This window comes from Rhinatrema bivittatum, chromosome 6 (genome assembly GCF_901001135.1).
Source record: "Rhinatrema bivittatum chromosome 6, aRhiBiv1.1, whole genome shotgun sequence".
NCBI classification, from domain to species: domain Eukaryota; kingdom Metazoa; phylum Chordata; class Amphibia; order Gymnophiona; family Rhinatrematidae; genus Rhinatrema; species Rhinatrema bivittatum.
This window is the reverse complement of record NC_042620.1, coordinates 180888374-180911029: the sequence shown is the minus strand read 5'-3', so window position 1 is coordinate 180911029 and position 22656 is coordinate 180888374. Positions and strand designations below refer to the sequence as shown.

Here is a 22656-nt window from a genome sequence, read left to right as displayed (position 1 = left end):
GTTTTATGATTTTATTATTTTTAATCATCATGTATGTCATTTTGTAAATCGCTTTGAGCATTTGCATAAAGTGATTAAGAAATGTTAATAAAACAAACAGCTTCCTCTCCTTCTGTCCAGGCTTGGCTACACCACTGGCTCATTCTCTTCCCTTCCTCTATCTCAGACTCAGTTCCAATGCACTCACACTCGACTCCCCCCAGGCTTGCTCCCATTGCACTCATGCCCTCCCTCCCTCCTTCTCAGCCCACACAGGCCCTGAATGTTGCCACCTCTTCGTTCCGGGCCCTTGCAGGCTTACTGCTACAAATATTTTTTTTTTAAATTCTTCATACAAGAGGAATTCTGTGTTTCCCACTTGCATATAATTCCCCCAGAAGTAACAGGTCAGAGTGCCGGCACAGAAGGGATGACACTTTCTTCTGTGCCCTTTGCAAGGTTTTAAAAATACATTTGACAAGTGATAGCATTAAGTTGTTAGCTTAGGAATGACTTTGGATTCTCTTCAAGTAGGCATGTGAACAAACTTTAGATCCAGTGTGGGAAGTAGTTTGGGATGTTTACCAGCATTATGTAGCTGAACCTGGGGCAACTGAAGGAAACTTACTTAACGAGTTTAAAAAATGTCAGCATTAAATCTGAATTTTACACATGTTCTTACTACTTATGAATGTGTTGGAAACGCTACACAAGACAAAGAGTACAACTTTCTTCCAACAAGTTCTACATATTTAAGACTTCAAAACTTTAAATTTACTCCCTATCGTGCAATGGAATTCAAAGATCTGCAGACTGGATAATATAAACAGGCCCCTTGATTTTAGGTGTTTATAAATTTAAGTATTTAGGGGCAGATTTTTAAAGTTACGCGCTTGGGGTATATTTGTGCGCGCTACCCAGCATGCACAAATGTACACCCGATTTTGTAACATATGCGCGCGCTGGTTATAAAATCCAGGGTCGGCGCGCGCAAGGGGGTGTTCACTTGTGCACCTTGCATGCGCCGAGCCCTAGCGGAGCCTCGATAGCTTTCGCCGTTCCCTCCAAGGGAACTTTTTTTTGCTTCCCCCCCCACCTTTCCATCCCTTCCCCTATCTAACCCACCCCTCAGCCCTACCTAAATTCCCCCTCTACCTTATTTTAGTTTTTACGCCTGCCGGCCAGCTGCCAACACACAAACCTCCAACACGGCCTCTGTGCCAGAGGACTCGGGACCGCCCATTTTTTAAAGCCCCGGGACATATGCGCGTCCTGGGGCTCGGCGCACACAGGGGCAGGTTTTCAGAGTTATGCGTGTAAGTTACGCGCGTAACCCTTTGAAAAATCTGCCCCTTATTTTCTAGCTAATTAGGGCAGAAATGGCCAATCTTTCACACACCAGGAGCCAAGGAATAAGAAAACATAGTGCCAAAGAGCCTCACAGTTTCACGAGACCTGGAGCGGAGTTCCCCCTTCATCTCATCCCCCCAACCTCTCCACCAGTATAGTATTTCTCTCTCAATCCCCCCACCCTATACTCACGAGCCTCTGACTAATGTCTCCCTCTTCCCCCCATGCCCATTGTTTGTCTGTCTCTCCATCCCCCCTATTCTGTTTCTCTCAGCAACCCCAGCATAACATCCCCTAAACAGCCACAACGGGGGCTCGGTGGCCCCTTTGTAACACCTCACAACTCCACCCCTTGTGCTGCTTTGGCCTTCCTCTCTCTTCACCACTGTGATTTGCTGTGTGTGGGTCTGTGTTCTCTCCAGTCACTCCCCTGCAGACAGAAAAAGCACACTGCTCTATGCAGCAGGAAGCTGACAGGCTCTTCTTTGCTTCTTCAGTCAGCACCAGCCTAACTCCCTCCATTCCTGTCTTCCAGTGCTACTGGTTGTGTGTGTGTGTGTAGGTTGGGGGGGGGGGGGAGCAGGGCATGAGAAGGAAGCATGGAAAGGCCTCTGCTCTCTACTCCAGACCTCCCCTTCCTTCCTGTTTCTGCTGCAAGGGCAAGCGCTATTACCCCTTACTGTACAAGGGGTAAAAATAGCGTGTCGAAAATGCGAGGCCACAAGGGGGCTAACGGTGCGCTCGGCCTGAGCGCACTTTACTGCATCGGCCCATGAGTTAGAGGTGCTGGGCCACAGGTATGTGAGAAATTCCTTGGTGAAGGTACAGAACTGAGATTCAGAAAATTGGTTAGGGAGGGGACAAGGGCAGGGAAAAATGGAATTCGAGGGCTGGGGAAGAAGAGCATGGAAAGCATAGGGACCAAGTTGGAGAGTAGGGGAAGAATGGGGATTTAGGAACTGCATGGGAATCTGGAATAATGTGACCTGAGGAAGAGCAGGCAAAAAATAGGACTCAAGGATTGGGGGAGCCCAGGAGACTAGATCTTTTAAAAAGGCTTTAAAAACCTTTTTGTTCAATCGGGCCTTTAGTCAAGGCACATATACATAATTTCTAGGACTTTACAACAGCAGAACACTATGTTCATAATACAGCGTAATCTGGTGTAGGTGCCCGGAGGCAGTCGTCTTTTGTAAGGTTTTATAAGTCTGAGTGGTGCAGAAGTGGGAAGGTGGCCATTAACAAGAGCCTTTATATATATGTGGCTGACACTTCGGTTAGCTATTACTTGGCCCTAGATCCCTTACTATCGGGACTAACAATAGCTTAGTAGGATTTTCCATTCCTTTTAAGTCTCTCCAACAAGCTGACTGTGATTGGCTATCCTGAGGGCATAAAGTGGAGCTAAAGGTTTAGAGAGCATGGTCATTTTGGTTTGGCTCTTGAAGAGTTAGAAGCTATTTTTCCTTTATCCTGCTGATTTTGGGCCTTCTAACCCAGAGGAGATCTTTCATCAGTACACTACCTGACTGAGAGAGTCCGCCTAATTTTTGGGAGAGAGAGAAAGAGAGATTTTTGGAGATTTTGGTCAGGTATTGATTAGTTGTTTCTCATTCTGGGGATCACCTTGTACCCTTTGGACAGGGGAAACCCCTCAATCCAGAAAGCAATGGCTGGAGATCTGTGACCTACCCCTCTAACTGTTGTGACAGCATGTTCCAAACAACGGTATATAAAATATTATAAATAAATAAATACTTCCTAGACGAAGCAAAGCAGTGACAGCACTACCCAACATGGGAGTTTTGGATTTAGAGACATTTGGATTTTTCCCTTTTTGGTTCGAGTGAAGGTTTTTTTCCCCACCCCTCTTCACACCTTGGAGTCAGGAGAGTGAGAGCTTTGTTCAAGATTGGAAACATGACTTTTCCCCTCAGAGAAGTCACACAGAATTGAAAGCAGTGCGGGACAGAACATCAAGATCTGGAGACTTCCAACTGGAGGTCCACCCCGAAGGGACCAGGATACAGGCTGTGGGCAAGAGACAGAGCTTTGGACTCAGGTAGAATCTTTTTGTGATTCGAAGTTCCCCCAAAAGGATTCCCCCTACAGTTTGGAGCTTGTACACTGATAAGTAAAAAGTGGCAAGTTCCCCCTCAAGACTTGGAGAGAAGGATATAAGCTAATCCTCAGAGAGACTATGCGACTAGTTCAAATGTAGTTTCATTTGTGGAAAATAAGTGGGACACTGATCGATCTTTTGGAAACAATCAGTAAATTTTATTTGAACACTGAGTCTGTATCCAGCCTGCCTGTCCCTGAGGAGAATGCAATGCCAGAGAAATACACTTAAGGAACGCCGATGAGCATCCAGCAAAATGGCAGCATAAGAAACTAGCTCCCAAGACTTTTGTCAGGTTACTGAATCTCCCGTTTTCAATCCATTTTGGTTTTGTTCTGTTGCACTTATTCAATATATAACCTACAGCTACACACAAATCTACAAAGTTGGACTTCTTGTCCATGCCGCAGCTCGGATCTAAACACTCCAGTCTAGATGGCGGATGGCGATATTTCTCTACATACCTTGTTGACTGAGATTCTTCAGGTCAAGGAGATGGTTAAAGCAACTCTGCCACGATGTCGGCAACTCAACTGGACCTGGTGGAATTTAAGGAACACACAATGGCTTTAGAAAAAAATAAAATAAAAAAGGAAGTACCACAAAATAAAGCCACGGTGGCAGCTGAAAAGATTTCTACTTTGCAGCAGCAGCAGCAGGCTGAAGAGGTCACAATAGGAAAATTAGGACTTACCTGATAATTTTCATTCCTGTAGTACCAAGGATCAGTCCAGACTGCTGGGTTATGCCTCCCATCCAGCAGATGGGAGTCAGAGAGAAACTGAAAAGGCACCACTGATATACCCTGGTGCGCCCCCTGCGATCCTCCAGTATAATCCATAACAAAGCAGTATGAAATTAGAAAACAATGGCAAATTCTGTGACTAGCTCAATATAAAGATGAAACGTATATGAACATGTGGAAAAAACGAGGAAACCATGAAAACAAGCAAGTGCCCGTAAAAAACGGAACCCGAAAAACACGAAAAAACAACAGTTGCGGGACTCTACACTCTTCACTGAAATGGGCGGGCGTCTGGACTGATCCTTGGTACTACAGGAATGAAAATTATCAGGTAAGTCCTAATTTTCCTTTCCCTGTACGTACCAGGATCAGTCCAGACTGCTGGGAAGTACCCAAGCTGCCCTAAACGGGGTGGGACCCTGACAGTCCCGCACGAAGCACACCACTGCCGAATGAGTCCACCGTCGGAGCGCACACGTCCAAACGGTAATGTCTCGCAAAGGTGTGCAATGTCTTCCAAGTAGCCGCTCGGCAAATTTCCTGCGAGGAAATAAACCCACTCTCTGCCCACGACGCCGCCTGGGAGCGCAGAGAATGAGCCTTAAGACCCTCCGGAACGGCACGACCTTGGGAAATGTAAGTAGACACAATCGCCTCTTTCAACCAGCGTGCGATCGTAGCTTTTGAAGCTTTATTTCCCTTCTTTGGACCACCCCACAAGACAAACAGATGATCAGACAACCGAAAGGGGTTGGTAACGTCCAGGTACCGCAAGAGCGTCCTTCGAACATCCAACTTGCGAAGTTCCGGTTGCCGCGACGCCTCAGCCCCGTCCACCGCAAATGCCGGTAGGTCCACCGTCTGGTTGACGTGAAAGGCGGAAACTACCTTAGGCAAAAACGAAGGAACGGTACGTAGAGAAACCCCCGAATTAGAAATACGGAGAAAAGGTTCCCTACAAGACAACGCCTGAAGTTCCGAGATTCGGCGAGCTGAACAAATAGCGACGAGAAAAACAGTTTTGAGAGTGAGATCCTTGAGAGTTGCCCTTCGTAGAGGCTCAAACGGAAAAGTACAAAGACCCCGGAGAACCAAATTTAAACTCCAAGAAGGACAGATAGGTCGCACCGGGGGTCGCAAATGTTTAACTCCCTTTAAAAATCGTGCAACGTCCGGATGCATGGCAATGGAAACTCCGTCAAGTTTACCGCGGTAACAGCCTAAGGCCGCTACCTGCACACGCAGAGAATTATAGGATAAACCCTTCTTTAGACCCTCTTGCAAAAAAGTCAGAATATGAGACACCGTAGCCTTCCGCGACGGCACTTCCAGACCCTGACACCAGGAGTCAAAAACCTTCCATACCCTGACATAAGCAACCGAGGTAGAGGGCTTACGAGCCTGCAGAAGAGTAGTAATGACCGACTCGGAATATCCTTTCCTTCTCAATTGCCGCCTCTCATAAGCCAAGCCGCTAGACAAAAGCGATCGGCCTGGTCGAAAAATACTGGACCCTGCCGAAGGAGTTGAGGCAGATGACCGAGCCGCAAGGGGCCGTCCACCGCTAGATTGATGAGGTCGGCGAACCACGGCCTCCTCGGCCACTCCGGAGCTACGAGAATGACGGGTCCCGTGTGGGATTCTATGCGACACAATATTTTCCCCACCAACGGCCACGGTGGAAACACATACAGAAGAACGTGCGCAGGCCAGGGAAGAGCTAGCGCGTCTACGCCCTCCGACCCGTGTTCCCTTCTGCGACTGAAGAAGCGAGCTGCCTTGGCATTCAAACGAGTTGCCATGAGGTCCAACCGGGGAGTTCCCCACCGGCGACAGATGAGTCTGAGTGCCTCGGGAGATAGTTCCCACTCTCCCGGGTCTAGTCGTTGCCGGCTGAGATAGTCTGCTTGAACGTTGTCGACTCCTGCGATGTGGGACGCCGCAATCCGAGACAGGTGCTGCTCTGCCCACACCATCAACTGGCTGGCTTCGGTTGCTACCGGTAGACTCCGTGTACCGCCTTGCCGATTTATATACGCTACCGTGGTTGCGTTGTCGGACAGAACCCGAACTGCTCTGTCCCGAATCAAAGGCAGAAAGTGCTGTAATGCTAGGCGAACCGCCCTTGTTTCCAAACGATTGATCGACCACTTGGTCTGAGGAGGCGTCCAACGTCCCTGAGCGGACTGAGACTGACAGACTGCTCCCCAGCCCGTCAGACTGGCATCGGTCGTGACAATGATCCATTGAGGCGGATCCAAATCGGTGCCTTGGAGCAAGTGGACCGGATCCAACCACCATTGTAGACTGGTCCTCGCTGGGGGTAAGAGTGGCAAAGGTATCTGAAACTCTTCCGATTTGGGGTCCCAACGAGACAGAAGCGCCCTCTGTAGCGGCCGCATATGCGCAAATGACCACGGAACCAAATCCAGTGTGGATGCCATATATCCAAGAACCTGTAAGTAATCCCATACCACAGGCAGGGGAAGGGCGAGGAGACGGCGAACGTGCGCCATCAGACGCTCCATCTTTGCCTGTGGGAGAGAAACCTTTCCCACTTTCGTATCGAATGAGGCGCCCAGAAATTCCAAATTCTGGGAGGGGATCAGATGGCTCTTGGTGTAATTGACCACCCACCCCAAGGAGTGGAGCCGGTGAAGGACTGCCTGAATCGCATCTTCGCAGAGACGTCGCGATTTTGCTCGGATGAGCCAATCGTCCAAATACGGGTGTACCAACACTCCGTCTCTCCGAAGACTCGCCGCCACCACCACCATTACCTTGGTGAACACCCTCGGAGCTGTCGCCAGACCGAACGGAAGAGCACAAAACTGGAAGTGAGATCCCAGGACCATAAAGCGCAGAAATCTTTGATGGAACTCTTGTATCCCTATGTGCAAGTAAGCCTCCGTGAGATCTAAGGAAGCCAAATACTCGCCTTTGTGTACCGCCGCTATGACCGAGCGCAGGGTCTCCATCCGAAACCGCGGTATGCGCAACGCCCTGTTGACTCGCTTGAGATCCAGAATCGGCCGAAATGTGCCCTCCTTCTTGGGAACGATGAAATAGATGGAATAACGGCCCGTGTGTTGCTCGGCGGGCGGCACAGGCACTATTGCACCCAGCGCCTGCAATCGCTCCAGGGTCTGAGCAATTCACTGTTGCTTTACCTGAGAACCGCTGGGAGAGATAAGGAACAAATCGCGCAGGGGCCTTGCAAAATCTAGGGCGTAGCCGTGAGATATAATGTCGAGGACCCATTGGTCTGAGGTAATTGTGGCCCATTCCTCCCGAAAGTAAGAGAGTCGTCCTCCTACCTCCGGGACGGAGGAATGGACCGGCGTCCCTTCATTGAGCCGCCTTAGAGGTGGCGAAGGTATGAGACGCCCCTGCGCGTGCCGGCCTTCTACCACGAAAGGAAGGAGTCCATGACTGGGAACGCGGAGACGGCTGTCGGGTAGCAAAAGAGGACCCCCTTCCCAAGCGAAAACGGCGTTGCCCGCAAAACCGTCCGCGGAAGGTACCCGAAGGGCGAAAAAATCTAGGCTTGTCCTCTGGCAACTTAAACACTTTATTCTCCCCCAAAGATCGGATAAGGTCTTCTAACTCGGTGCCAAATAACAACTTGCCCCGAAAGGGAAAGGAACCGAGTTGGGCCTTGGAGGAAGAGTCCGCCGCCCAATGACGCAGCCAGAGTAACCTCCGTGCCGACACAGCCGAAGACATAGACCGTGCCGAAGTGCGGAGGAGGTCATAAAAGGCATCCGCGGCGTAAGCCACCACGGATTCTATACGGTTTGCTTGCTCTGCTTCATCCGGAGGCAACCCAACGAAGGGTAGCCCTTTGTACCATGCAGCTGCAAACGGCCACCCGTACTCCCAAAGCCGAAACCTCAAAGATGCGCTTAAGCAACGTCTCCAGCTTCCGATCCTGAAGATCCTTAAGGGCCGTACCCCCTGTTACGGGAATGGTGGTATGTTTAGCCATGGTAGTGACCGCCGAATCCACCCTTGGCACCCTAAGGAGCTCCAAGGAATCCGCAGGGAGAGGGTAAAGCTTATCCATAGCGCGGCTGACCCTAAGAGTTGCCTCCGGATTATCCCATTCCCGGGATACAAGCTGAAACAGTTTATTATGAAAAGGAAAGGCATGCGCAGGCGTGCGGAGCCCGTCTAATTCAAAATCCCCTGGCTGGGAATTGGAGTCAACCTGGGGTACTGGAATCTTTAGTTCCCGAAGAACATGGGCAATCAAGGGATCCAGTTCTTCCTTATGAAATAAGCGGAGTATCTGAGGATCATCCCCCTCAACCGGGTCCGTACCCCCTACATCCATATCAGGATCCGGCGTGGACGGATCCTGTGAAAGGGGGGCCGGAGCTACATGCTGAGGAGGTTTTGGAGGGGGAGCCGAAGGAGCTGGAGCAGCCTGCTGCGGAGGTTGAGGAGGAGCCGGGGCTGCATCCCCCAAGCCAAAGAGACCAGTAGAAAGTCTCCCCCGTTTATCTGGGGCAGGAGTACCCTGCTCCCATTCCGCTTCGGCCTCCATATAAGCCTTGTGGAGCAAAAGTACAAATTGTGAGGAAAAGGGATGAGGCCTCTTCAAAGAACCTCCTTTTGCTCCCACAGGTGGCAAATTAACAGGCCCTGGTAACCCGCGGGGGCTAAGATCCGGTGGGGACAGGGTGGGGGAGTCATCCCCTTCTTCCGACGAAACCGCATCGCGATCTGAGTCATTTAAAATGGCCGCCAAATTTTCTAAAATGGCCGCCGCCCCCGGTATCGGCAGCGCGGACTGCCGAGATTTGGCCGACGCTGGCCATGCCCCACGCCGCGGGGAAGGGGAGCTCCCGGCCGTGGCTGACCCCCGCGAGGAACCCTCACCCCCGGGAAGGCACCGGGAGCAAAGGCCCTCGCGGGAGAGCAGACGGCCCGGCTCCCCACATGCCGTACAAACAGTGCCTCGGGGCATGGTTTTTTTTTTTTTTTTTTTTTAACACCAAAAAATGGCGCGAAAAACGGCGCGAGTAAGGGCTGGGTGACAAGCCACCCCTTCCGGAGACCACAGTGAGGAACGCAGGCAGTGGACACAATTACCTCGTTTTTAAATTTTTTTATTTATTTTTTTTTTTTTTTAATAGCGCTGCCACCGGCAGCTAAAGTACCTCACAGACAAGTGGCTGGTGGAGCCTGCAGGGGGTGTAGCACACCCGACTAAACTTTCTTCTCCGAGGAATGAAACTTCTCAGGAGGCGGATAGGGAGAGTGACCGGCCCACCGATTAATCCTCCCCTCCTCTCACTGGGTAAGACTGAAAAAAACCCCGGGAAAAGGCTGTAGGGCAGTGCCCTGCCTGGCCTGCTATGGCTCCACTTATTATTACCAAATTAGGTACAAATCACTAATTGATCTAGTCACAGGATTTCTCCTCTATATTGTCAAACCTGATAGGGAAATCCCTTCACAATTCAATTTACAGGAGATCAGGACCGCAAGGTTATGCTCTCTCATCTGCTGGAGTCAGAGATATACTGGAGGATCACAGGGGGCGCACCAGGGTATATCAGTGGTGCCTTTTCAGTTTCTCTCTGACTCCATCTGCTGGACGGGAGGCATAACCCAGCAGTCTGGACTGATCCTGGTACGTACAGGGAATTAGGGGATATTAAGAACAGGTGTTGTCCCAATAATATCTGAGTCCTCTGTGTTCTGGAGAATACAGAGGGTAGTTTGATGTACCATTTGAAACAGAGCGAGCTCACTGCTCTCCTTCATTGCTGCCTAGGGATGCTAAATTTCCTAGGCCTTTCATCTTATGCTTGCTTCAGTTTCGCCATACCTTGGAAATACTGCAAAGAGCTCATCTGAGGGACCCTTTGTGATCTGAACAGAAAATGATTATGATTATGATTTTTCCTGACCTAATAAAAGGAACTGTTCAACAGTGCAAACTGTTTCTGGCAACGAGAGGGTAATTAAAGGACCTGAAGGCTCGATATGGCTTCTATTACCCAGCTAGGATGAGAGTTACAATAAATCTTACAAAAAATGTTGAGGATCCCAAAGATTTGCATGCATACAAGTGAAGATTTGATTTTTGAAGAATCGTTCTGATATTTTAAGACTTTTTTTTTTTGGTGCATCAGAGACTACAAGATTGCCTCTTTGCTGGTCATATGCTGTTCAGAGTTTTTGATTGGCCATATGTTGTGTTCTGCGGCCGGGGCAGACCCCTACCTTGGCCATAGCGTTCCTTCGCCGCGGGAGCCCCGGGGGAGGGCTCCCGGTGCTGTTCGCTGCAGGGGGAGCTGGCCTGCTCCCCCCTCGCAGCGTCCAGCGGCATCTCTCCTCCGCGGGGGAAAATCCAAGATGGCCACCGCCATCCTTAGGCGCGAGGCCGTGCCCCCTTCACAGATTTAAAGGGACCGAATCCCTTTAACTAGACTCACCTGTCCCTGATCAGCCTGAGCAGGGGAAGTATAAAGGGAAGCTTCCTCTGCTCCTCCAGTGACTTGGCAACGTCCTCCAGCGCTGTCTAGTCTGCATCCAACACACGGCAAAACTAATAACGCTCATATGCAAATGCATGTTGATGAGGCTATTAGGGAATCACCTGAAATGCAAAAAAAAAAAAAGCATCTAAAATGCATATTTTTACACTCAAAATGTAACGCCTGCCTAGAGCAGGCGTTAATTGCTGAGCACTCCCAAAAGTTGTACAGAAAAGCAAAAAATACTGCTTTTCTGTACATTCTCCTAACATAGCAGAAAACTTCCCCTCACTACCAGCAACATAGCTAAAAAAAAAAAAAATTACTGAAAATAAACCATAGCCCTCTCCTTGTCTTCTGCTGTCAGTTTCTTATACGATGATAATAAGGTTGCTGCAGCTCCTACTTTTTCTTTTCTTTTTTTTTTGTTGTTGCTGGCTGATTTGTTCTTCTTCTAGCACAGAAAGCTTGGCCGTGATGACATTAGAATCTCGAGTGGTAGGAGTGGAATAGGCAGTGGCATAACGAGAGGGGGTTGCGGGCGCCGGACTACAGGACTGCTTAAGTGCTTCCTCCTTCAGTCCCCGGCAGGTCTCACTCTCTTGTACATTCCCGGGGGCACTCCAGCCAGCGGTCACTCTCTCTTGAACATTCCCGCGGCACTCTAGCCAGAGGAGGTCTCACTCTCTTGCACTTTCCTTCTGCCAACACTCTTGTTGTTTTAGCAGGGATGGATGTTTTAGAGCTGTGAGAGAGTCGTTAGATTTGTAGAAATTTGCTCCCTCTCCTGTTCCCAGTTCTAAAAATTTCCATTGAGTTCAAAGTCGCCAGATCTAGTGACAAACAACCGTTGACTTGACAACACTACATGACAGCCCTACTTTTTCAAATTTAGGGAACTTTATTCGCAAACATACACCATCGATCTCATTCTTAACACGGTTGCATAGGGCTGCTGCTCATGTGCTGGCTCCGCGAGTAATTCCACCTATCCCCGTGCAAGCTACCCTAACCATGGAGTGGAGCCTTCTCCCGGGGTGTTGTTCCTGAGATAAGCAGGCACGTGTCACCACGGTGCAGCAGGCCGCAATTTGTAGGGACATAGCGGCTACGTCAAATGACTGTTTAAGGATGGATTCCAGACGCCAGTCATGTGTATCTTTGAGCGCTGCTCCTCCCTCCACTGGGATGATATAGAAACATAGAAACATAGAAATGACGGCAGAAGAAGACCAAATGGCCCATCCAGTCTGCCCAGCAAGCTTCACACACTTTTTTCTCTCATACTTATCTGTTTCTCTTAGCTCTTGGTTCTATTTCCCTTCCACCCCCACCATTAATGTAGAAAGCAGTGATGGAGCTGCATCCAAGTGAATATCTAGCTGATAAGTTAGGGGTAGTAGGGGTAGTAACCGCCGCAATAAGCAAGCTACACCCATGCTTATTTGTTTTACTCAGACTATGTTATACAGCCCTTATTGGTTGTTTTTCTTCTCCCCTGCCGTTGAAGCAGGGAGCTATGCTGGATATGCATCGAAAGTGAAGTATCAGGCACATTTGGTTTGGGGTAGTAACCGCCGTAACAAGCCAGCTACTCCCTGCTTTGTGAGTGTGAACCCTTTTTTCTTCTCCCCTGCCGTTGAAGCAGAGAGCTCTGCTGTATTTGCATAGAAATTGAAGTAACAGGCTTATTTGGTTTGGGGTAGTAACCGCCGTAACAAGCCAGCTACTCCCCCTTTGTGAGTGCAGATCCTTTATTCCACATTTCCTCTTGCTGTTGAAGCTAGAATGATGTTGGAGTCACAGTAAGCATGTGTACGTTTATTGAATAAGGGTATTGTCTCCAGGCAGTAGCCATCATTCTGGCGAGTCACCCACTCTTCATTGGCGGCCTCTTGACTTTATGGATCCACAGTGTTTATCCCACGCCCCTTTGAAGTCCTTCACAGTTCTGGTCTTCACCACATCCTCCGGAAGGGCATTCCAGGCATCCACCACCCTCTCTGTGAAGAAATACTTCCTAACATTGGTTCTGAATCTTTCTCCCTGGAGCTTCAAATCGTGACCCCTGGTTCTGCTGATTTTTTTCCTACGGAAAAGGTTTGTCGTTGTCTTTGGATCATTAAAACCTTTCAAGTATCTGAAGGTCTGTATCATATCACCTCTGCTCCTCCTTTCCTCCAGGGTGTACATATTTAGATTCTTCAATCTCTCCTCGTACGTCATCCGATGAAGATCCTCCACCTTCCTGGTCGCCCTTCTCTGTACCGCTTCCATCTTGTCTTTGTCTTTTTGTAGATACGGTCTCCAGAACTGAACACAGTATTCCAGGTGAGGCCTCACCAAGGACCTGTACAAGGGAATAATCACTTCCCTTTTCTTACTCGATATTCCTCTCTCTATGCAGCCCAGCATTCTTCTGGCTTTTGCTATCGCCTTGTCGCATTGTTTCGCAGACTTCATATCATTAGACACTATCACCCCAAGGTCCCTCTCCTGCTCCGTGCACATCAGCCTTTCCCCCCCCATCGAATACAGTTCATTCGGGTTTCCACTCCCCATATGCATGACTTTGCACTTCTTGGCATTGAATCTCAGCTGCCATATCTTCGACCACTCTTCCAGTTTCCTTAGATCCCGTCTCATTCTCTCCACTCCTTCCGGCGTGTCCACTCTGTTGCAGATCTTAGTGTCATCCGCGAAAAGACAAACCTTGCCTTCTATCCCGTCCGCAATGTCGCTCACAAAGATATTGAACAGGACCGGTCCCAACACCGATCCTTGCGGTACACCACTTAAAACCGCTCTCTCTTCAGAGAAGGATCCATTTACCATCACACATTGTCTTCTGTCCGTCAACCAATTTGCAATCCAGGTCACCACCTCGGCACTCACTCCCAAGCTTCTCGTTTTATTCACCAGTCTCCTGTGCGGAACCGTGTCAAAAGCTTTGCTGAAATCCAAGTATATGATATCGAGCGCTCTTCCTCGATCCAATTCCTTGGTTACCCAGTCAAAAATGTCAATCAGATTTGTCTGACAGGATCTTCCCCTGGTGAATCCATGTTGCCTCTGGTCCATCAATTCTCCGGACTGTAGATAGTTCACTATTCTCTCTTTCAGCAGTGACTCCATTACTTTTCCCACCACCGAAGTGAGGCTGACCGGTCTGTAGTTGCCAGCCTCCTCCCTGTTCCCACTCTTGTGAAGCGGGACCACCACCGCTCTTCTCCAATCACTCAGCACCACTCCTGTTTCTAGGGATCTTTTGAACAGGTCACACAGCGGAGCCACCAGAACATCTCTGAGCTCCCTCAATATCCTTGGATGAATCCCATCAGGCCCCATGGCTTTGTCCACTTTCAGGTTCTTTAGCTCTTCCCACACATTTTCTACTGTAAAAGGATTTTCATCTATTCCACTTCCCACCAGTTTTTTGTTGTGTAGAGATGGTCCTTCTCCAGGGTCTTCTTTAGTGAACACAGAGCTGAAGTATTCGTTTAATATTTCTGCCATTTCTTCGTCTCCCTCCACACATTGATCATTAGCACCTTTCAATTTCACTATACCACTTTGGATCTTTCTCTTTTCACTGATGTATCTGAAAAATGTTTTGTCACCATTTTTTATCTCCTTGGCAATCCTCTCTTCTGCTTGACTTTTTGCCAACTTGATTAATTTCTTCGTCTCCCTCAGTTGATACAAATATTCTTCTTTGTGTTCCTCCCTTTGGGATCTTTTATATGTCTTGAATGCTGTTCTTTTAGCTTTAATTTTGTCAGCCACCTCCTTTGAGAACCAGATAGGTTTCAATTTTCTTTTGCTTTTCTTTACATTTCTAACGTATAGAGCAGTTGCCTTGGCGATTGCTCCTTTTAGATTGGTCCACTGCTGATCCACATCTCTCTCGTTCTCCCATCCTTTAAGTTCTTCCTCCAGGTACTTCCCCATTTCCTCAAAGTCTGTGTTTTTGAACTGTAAAACTTGGGTCTTTGTGGTTCTTTTCCCTATTCTTTTAGTGATATTAAACCATACTGTTTGATGATCACTGCTGCTGAGGTGGGCACCCACCTGGACATCTGAGACATTATCTGCATTAGTGAGCACTAAGTCGAGTATAGCTCCTTCTCTGGTGGGTTCCAACACCATTTGTTTGAACAAAGATACTTGCATGGCATCCACTATCGCTCTGCTATTTTTAGTTTCTGCAGATGGGATTTTCCAGTCTACATCTGGCATATTAAAGTCACCCACGATCACCACTTCTCCCTTCTTACCTATCTTATGGATGTCTTCAACCAGGTCTCTGTCCAGTTCTTCCTTTTGGTTTGGAGGCCTGTAAACCACTCCAATATAAATGGACGCTCCGTCATCTTTTTTTAGGTCGACCCATAGAGCTTCTTCCTTACCCCAACTTCCTTGTAGCTCAGATGCTTGGATGTTGTTTCTGACATAAAGAGCCACACCTCCCCCTTTTCTATCCTCTCTGTCCTTCCTTAACAAGTTATAGCCTGGTATTGTTGTATCCCAATCATGAGATTCTGTGAACCATGTCTCTGTGATAGCAACAATGTCCAATTCTGCCTCAGCCATTAGGGCCTGCAGATCTGGGATTTTATTTCCCAAACTATGAGCATTTGTGGACATAGCCTTCCAGGTACTCTCTTTAAGGTTATTGCTTTTCCTGGACTCCTTATAAGATATTAGTTGAGATTTGCTATTCACTTCACTCTCTCTTTTTTTAGTTGTGCCACTGTTGACAGAGTTATTCATCTGAATTAGATTTTTCTTTTGGTTATGAATCTTGAAATACTGCATGCATTGTTTTTTCTCTCATTTCTGGTAACACTTCAATGTTTTTCTGAAGAACTTCTTCAGTTTTTAATATAGAGATGGCTTGTTCTTTTTGCATTTGGTACATTGTGTGTCTCCTCATCACAGGTCTAATTCTACCTGAGCCCACTGTATTCCTGGATTTTAAAGAACTTAATGACCTGTTTGAGTGGGGGGGTGTACCTGTTGGCTGCCCATCTGTCAAGAATGGGTGACTGTGGGTCCTACCTGAGCCTAATGAATCTCCTTTTCTTGACTCTTGGTTTTTTTGTGATATTGGGGAATTATGTTCTGAGTAATGCAATGTGGGTGTATTACTTTTAATTGAAGCTAATTGATCTTTAATCTCAGTCAGCTCCTTTTTCAAGGAAGAGAGTTGTGCACAAATTGGGCAAGCTCTAAGTGTCCAGATGCTTTCCCTCAGAATAAAGGCTCCACAGCAGTTACATTGGATAGTCCTCATCATGGTAATTTGTGAATTGTATTTTCTTGACTTTTACCAATGCACTTATTTATCCCGCCGCCAATGGTACTTTAGGCAGTCTTTATTAGAAAACAAGCCCCAGGGGTGGGTGGGTAGAGGGGCAGGGTGGGAGGGTGTCAAACAGTTAAGCCTGGGACAAGCTGGGTTAAGCAGGGCACTTCTGGACAGCTCCTTGCTTTTGGTCAATTGTTTTAAAAAACAGTCTTTATGCCCCAATTTTTGTTTGAACAACTTATTTATGCCAGCTAATTTCAAAACAGAGAGACTTAAACAGTTTACAAGCTGGAGAGCGATTTGGTATGGGGGGTGGGGTTTTTTTTTGCTTTTTTTTTCTTTTTTTCAACTTATGCAGCAGGCAGCAAAATTAACTTAGAGTAATATCTTACTATCAAGAACTGAAACACTTCGAGACCATGCAGACCATGGCATCAACTCTTGGGCATGAAAGAAGGTCCTTGGTTACCGGATCCAGGGGGTACATGGCTGCCAAAGCTCGTCCCCCTTTGGGTGGCTTGAGGGAATGATGGCTACTACCTGGAGATGAATATCCTTATTCAATAATGCGACTCCAACATTGATCTATGCTTCAACGGCAAGAGGAAATGTGGAAAAAAGAATATGCAACCACATAAAAGCAGGGGAGTAGCTGGCTTGTTACGGCGGTTACTACCCCAAACCAAAAAATACCTGATACTTCACTTTCAATGCAAATCCAGCATAGCTCTCTGCTTCAACGGCAGGGGAGGAAATTTGACAATTCACGCATATTCAGCATAGCCCTCTGCTTCAACGGCAGGGGAGCAAGTCTGATATTTCACTTCAATGCAAAGCCAGCATAGCTCTCTGCTTCAACGGCAGGGGAGAATGAAGAAAGGTTGATCTATATTCAGGCAACAATCAACAAGGACTGAATTACACAGTCTGAATAAACAGATAAGCATGGGTGTAGCTTGCTTATTGCGGTGGTTAATACCCCTAACTAAATTAAGCTATTTCACTTAGATGCAGTTCCAACACTGCTCTCTACATTAATGGAGGGGGTGGAAGGGAAATAGAATTAAAAAAAGGTTACTAAGAGCCAAGAGAAACAGATAAGTATGTGAGAGAAAAAAGAAAAGTGCGAAAGCTTGCTGGGCAGACTGGATGGGACATTTGGTCTTCTTCTGCCGTCATTTCTATGAATGTGGACTCTGGAGCATTCCATTCCAGGTCAATTAGCTGTTGTACGGCTTGTAATAGAGGGAAATGGCGGGAGGTCTGGCGAAAACCCTCCAGCAGGGGATTTGGCTTAGGCTCCCCCGAAGTACCTGGGCCCGGGATAGCGAGCTCCCTCCGGAAATGGGTGACCAGGTCCGGGAGCTCGTCCTTTGTGAAGAAGTGTCTCATGGTTCAGTGAGGCTCTGTCCCCGGGGGGAGTTCCCCCTCTTCTAGGGGCTCGGCTTCCTCTTCAGAGTTGTCCGTGTCCCCATAGGTGGGGCTTCTGGGTAGTGGAAGCCTTTACCTAGGTCTTGAAGGGCCTGGGGCATAAAGGTCCTCTGGTGGAGAATGTGGCTGATCAGCGCGTGGTTCAGTTTGCATTTGAACAAAGGCGTGAATCCCTTTGAAGAACTCCACCCATGAGATAGACGCTGGATCCAAGCTGAGGGGCGCTGGTTCCCTGGGGGTCCCCGTCTGTGGGGGTGTCCCACTGTGATTTGCTAGATCCGGGGTACCCCCTGAGGAGCTATTACTCGGCCCTGGGTGGGACTGGCCCTGGACTCGATCTCCCAGGGCCTCCTCGCACTGAGTGCACAGGGCGTTGGCCTCCTCGCTTTGTGCGGCTATAATGTGGCATGTTGGGCAGAGGCCTTGAGCCTTTATCCCTGTTTCTGGTGGTGCCATGGCTGTCGGCGCATAAACTTTTATGCGCTCCGGTGCGCCTAAGACGTGCGTGTGGGTTGTGCGCGCAGTTGTGCGTCCACGTCGTAGTTATGCACACAGCTCGGTAGGTGTGCAGGTCGCGCGTATACTTGTGTGCACGGCCCTTGTGCGTGCAACTTATGCGCACAAGGATTATGTGCATGTAAGTTTATGTGCACGTACTTTGTGCGCCTAGCTAGATTTGTGCGCCCGGGCTGAGCGGCGAACGGAGCGGCGAACAGGGCCAAGATGGCGACGGCGAGCACACAGGCAATATGGCGACCACCTCGGAGGGTCTCCACGTGGGTAGACCCTTGGAATAGCCGGGGTCTGGCCCTGCTAGGGCGGATCAACCCGATGGCACTGGTCCCGGTGACCTGTGCTCCTCCTCGTTCCTCTGAGACCGGTTCAAAGCTGAAGATTTCTACCTTAACTTGTCTTCGGCGCTTCCCGGTTTCGTCCCGGGCAGTCTCTGGCTGTGGGGGGAGAGGGCAAATATCTTCACCGCCGCGCTCGAGGGTGCACTCACTGCCTCTCGCCGCACCCGAGGATCGGGGGCTAGGTCCTCGCCGCGATTCGGTCGCCGGACTGAGGCTCACCTCCGAGGGACAAGGAAATCACTTCGAATCTCAGCTGGGGGAGGGACCAGAGGGTATCACTGCAGGAGAGCGGGGCTCGTCTTCAGGTAGGTTTCTCCTTTAAATTTTTGTTTTCTTCTTTGGTTTAGGTTCTAACGCTGCGAGAGCATGCAGATAGTCCAACTGCTATGGAGACGGAAAATACTGAAGAGCTGCACTTCCTGCAGGGGTATATGTACTAGGGGTTGACGTCAGATTGAAATCTGATCCGTCTCCAACTGCTAACAAGAGTACACTATACCCATTGGTCCTGAGGCCATCTGCTACACTCTAGGAAAATGGATTTAAATGCTATCATATAATCTGCATAAAGGGATAATTTACATTCTACCTGAAAATATTTAACACCTTTAACTTCCCTAGCCTGTCGAATGGCAATAGGAAGGGATTCTAAAGCCAAATTAAATAATAATGGAGAAAGCAGTCAAAATTGTCTAATTCCCTTTTGCAACTGAATCCTATCTCAACATAACCTATTCACAAACAGCCTAGCCTTAGGGAAATTATAACACAATTTGACCATATTAATGAGTTTAGAACCAAATCCAACTACTCTAACCCTACCCTGTCAAAAGCCTTTTCTGCGTCCAGTAATCAGGTCAACATGAGATCAACAAGCTGATTTGCTATAAAAGAGAACATTACAAAAGGCTTGGCATGGTCAGTCATTATTCTCCCAGGCATGAAGCCATTTTGATCCATATGCATCATAGAATCAATTACCTTTACTAATCTCCCTGCTAAGATCTTTGCAGTTCACATTTGTAAGAGAGATAGGGCAGTAGTTTTGTACTAATAATGGATCTCTGCCCATTTTTTTCCAGTATGATGGTTCAAGCCTCACTAAAAGATCTATTCGCACAGCCAACTTTCAAAAGTCCATTAAGACTTGAAGCTTTGGAGTTAATTCCTTGGCAAAGGCCAGATAGAACTCCACAGAAACCATCTTAACCCAAAGACTTGTTAGGTGACAGACACTTGATATCTGGTTATTTTCTCTACAGTAATATCCAGTTTTAGAAAACTACGATCTCCCTCAGAAAGAGAATGATCTAGAGGGTCCAAAAACCAACTCAGTTGGTCATGGGATGCAAAGGTTCCGGATGCATGCAACTGAAAATAATAATCTTTAAACTGACGTAATATATCTTGATCCCTAAATAAAGTAAATCCATCTGAACAAGTGATAGCATTAACCCCTTTATTTTTCTTATCTTTTAAATACTGAGCTAAAAGACTGCCAGGTTTATTATTTTCAGTATAAAACCATGATTGTCAACTAAATAATACGGCACCTTCATTTTCTGAAGTTGCAACAGCAACTCATTGCATAGATTGTATATAACGTGCTTCAAAAGCTCAGATTTCATTCTCCAATGATACAAATTCCTTATTTCTCTCCTTGGCTTTCCTTGCTGCAAAATTAATTGACACCTCTGATGGTAGCTTTAAAAGCATCTCACCAGACATCTGTAGGCTAGGAGTCCCATAAGTTATAAGTAAAATATTCTTCACACAGATATTTTTTCAAGATGTTGTCATTATCAAGGAACCCCAAATTAAATCTCCAGGAAGGGCTTGGCATAGGGGAGTCTCCCCAGGAAAGACAGAGTGATATGACAGTGTGATCAGAAACCACAATATTCTCTAAATCAGTGGTTCTCAACCTTTTTTCTGGCGGGATACACCTGACAGATGGTTCTCACATGCATGACACACTGACCCATGATCGTCACGGAGCTAGATGTAAAAGTACAGTTTGCATCCACAGGAACCCCCCGGACCCACAATAATGGATGTAAAGCAGAATTATGACATTCCCCACACAACTCACCCTACAAAAAAGATCAGTAACAGCAACTCAAACTCCTTCTACTTCCATGCTCAATAGCCCTACTTATGAAAAGACAGCAGTTTACCACCAATGCATGTCCTCTTGAGAAAACACAACAAATAAGACTGATACAAACGCTTACATGCTAATAAAATATCTCATCTCGGTAACAGACAAAGAACCAACCTAACATACTCCCAGGATCTGTAGTAATGCACATAAACTAATCCGCACACAGTTACACCTGTATTATGGAATACACTCAAAAGGAGCAACCCTATCTATGAAAAGGCAACACTACAAATATTAAATCAGGCCCTAAAAACCAATACACCTCTTATTAGGAAAACTGAACTAGCAAGCAGCTATAGATCCCCACACAGAAATAATTGTAAAACTATACTAATAAGCAGAATAAATGTTTCAAAACAGCTATGAACAGAATCACATCCAACAATTAAAAACTCATAAAAACTATTACAAATTCTCCAAACACCAATAAAATATTTCAAAAAAGCAGACACATCACATAATATTAAATAATTAAAATGGCAGACAATCAAGAAAAATAAACTTAAAAAGCCACCTTTACTTACCCCCCCCCCCCCCCCCCCCCAGCAGCTCTCCTACTCCTCTTCCATGCAGGCCGTAGCCCACACCAGAAGCAGCAGTAGTGGCTAAGCCCTATACTCATGGTCCTCTTCCTTAGGGCTCATGTCTCTCACACACACACACCATACCAGTCATGCCCCCATGACCAGTTTCTGTCTCTCTCACACCAATCATCTCCCAAACAGTCTTTGACACACACACACACACGCACACGTCACCTTCCTGAACAGTTTCTTTCATGCCATACGCACACACAGGCTTCCCATTCCTGTGTTCTACTTACATATATGGGCTTCTCACTCTCATAATCACTTTCTCTGTCTCACACACACTCACCAGTCTCTCACTCCTATGCTTGTTCTCATTCTCATAATCACTTTCTTTCTCTCATAGACACACACAAACACACACCAGTCACCTGATCTCTCTCATGCATACACACAGACTTCCCACTCCCATGTTCTCTTTCAGATATACAGGCTTCTCCCTCCCATGCTGTGTCTCACACACATCCAGGTTTCTCCCATGCTCACTCTCTTCACATGCACAGGCTTCTCATTCCCATAATCACTTTCTCTCTGTTACACACACACACACACACACACACACACACACACACACGTATCTCTCTCATTTTCATGCTCGCTCTCCATGTGCACAGGCTTCTCATTCCCTGAATCACATTCTTTCTCTCACATTCACACACACCAGTCTCTTTCTTTCACACACACAGTCACCTTACCAACCAGTCTCTGTCTCATGTATGCACACACACACTGGCTTCCCACTCCCATGCTCTCTCTCACATAATCAGGCTTCCCACTCCTATGCTTTCTTTCACACACACCCCCACAACACCAGGCTTCTTACTCCCATGCTTTCTCACATTCCCAGATTTCTCACTTCCATGCTTTTTCTCACATACACACACCTCAGTCACCTCCCTGATTAACGTCTCACATACACATCAGTTATCTCCCTGAGCAGTCACTTTCATTGTCTCTCACATACACACACACACACACATACACATCAGCTCTCTGACCAGTTTCTCTCAATCACACACATGCTCTCACTTACACGCAGGCAGGCAGGCAGGCAGGCTGGCTGCTTCTCTCTCTTTCTCTCACTCACTTCCCCCCCCCCCCCGGTAGCTGCAGCAGCCTCCTCCTCCTCCTCCAGCCCCCGCAGGCCAAGAAAGAAGAATCCCATCGGCCGCGGGAGGCTCAAGCTGCTCTCTCCTTTCCCGATTACCGGCTGCTTCCATTGCTCGGGGGCCGATGCTGCTGCTGCTGCCGCCTCTGCTGCTATTTTCCCACGCGGCACGGCTCTTTCTCCTCCCCGAGCACCACTTCCTGTTCCGGGTCAGGGGGGGGGGGGGGCGCGGGAAGAAGCAAAAGCCCAGCCGCAGGTGCCACACTGCTTCCTCTAGCACTGCTGCCGTTCCCAGTGGGCTTGAATGTGCTGATAGCCCGGCGGCAACGGCAGCAGCGCAGGAAGAGCAGCGGGAGAGACCGGCAGCGCGCGGCGCACTGGTTGAGAAGCGCTGGTCTACATTAAGGAAAGAAATTATCTGGTAAGTCATTTCTCCATTCTTTTGTGCTTTTTAATGTGATTTTATGTTTTCTTTTTATTGTCAGCCGCCTAGACCATTCTGTATTAGGCGGTC

The 22656-nt window shown here is 47.8% G+C and overlaps 2 protein-coding genes across 2 annotated transcripts in view; one reads left to right on the top strand and one right to left on the bottom strand.

Moving 5' to 3' along the window:
* Positions 1–22302, bottom strand: part of C6H9orf64 (chromosome 6 C9orf64 homolog) — a 53803-nt gene extending 31501 nt beyond the window's left edge. The window contains exons 1-3 of the mRNA XM_029606220.1: positions 22242–22302; positions 10646–10809; positions 3916–3990 (exon numbers count right to left, since the gene is read on the bottom strand). The gene's annotated coding sequence lies outside the window, so the exon portion shown is untranslated. The remainder of the gene's footprint in view (positions 1–3915; positions 3991–10645; positions 10810–22241) is intronic.
* Positions 22303–22501: 199 nt separating this feature from the next.
* ORC2 (origin recognition complex subunit 2) overlaps positions 22502–22656 on the top strand; it is a 91446-nt gene continuing 91291 nt past the window's right edge. The window contains 1 exon segment of the mRNA XM_029606219.1: positions 22502–22563. The gene's annotated coding sequence lies outside the window, so the exon portion shown is untranslated.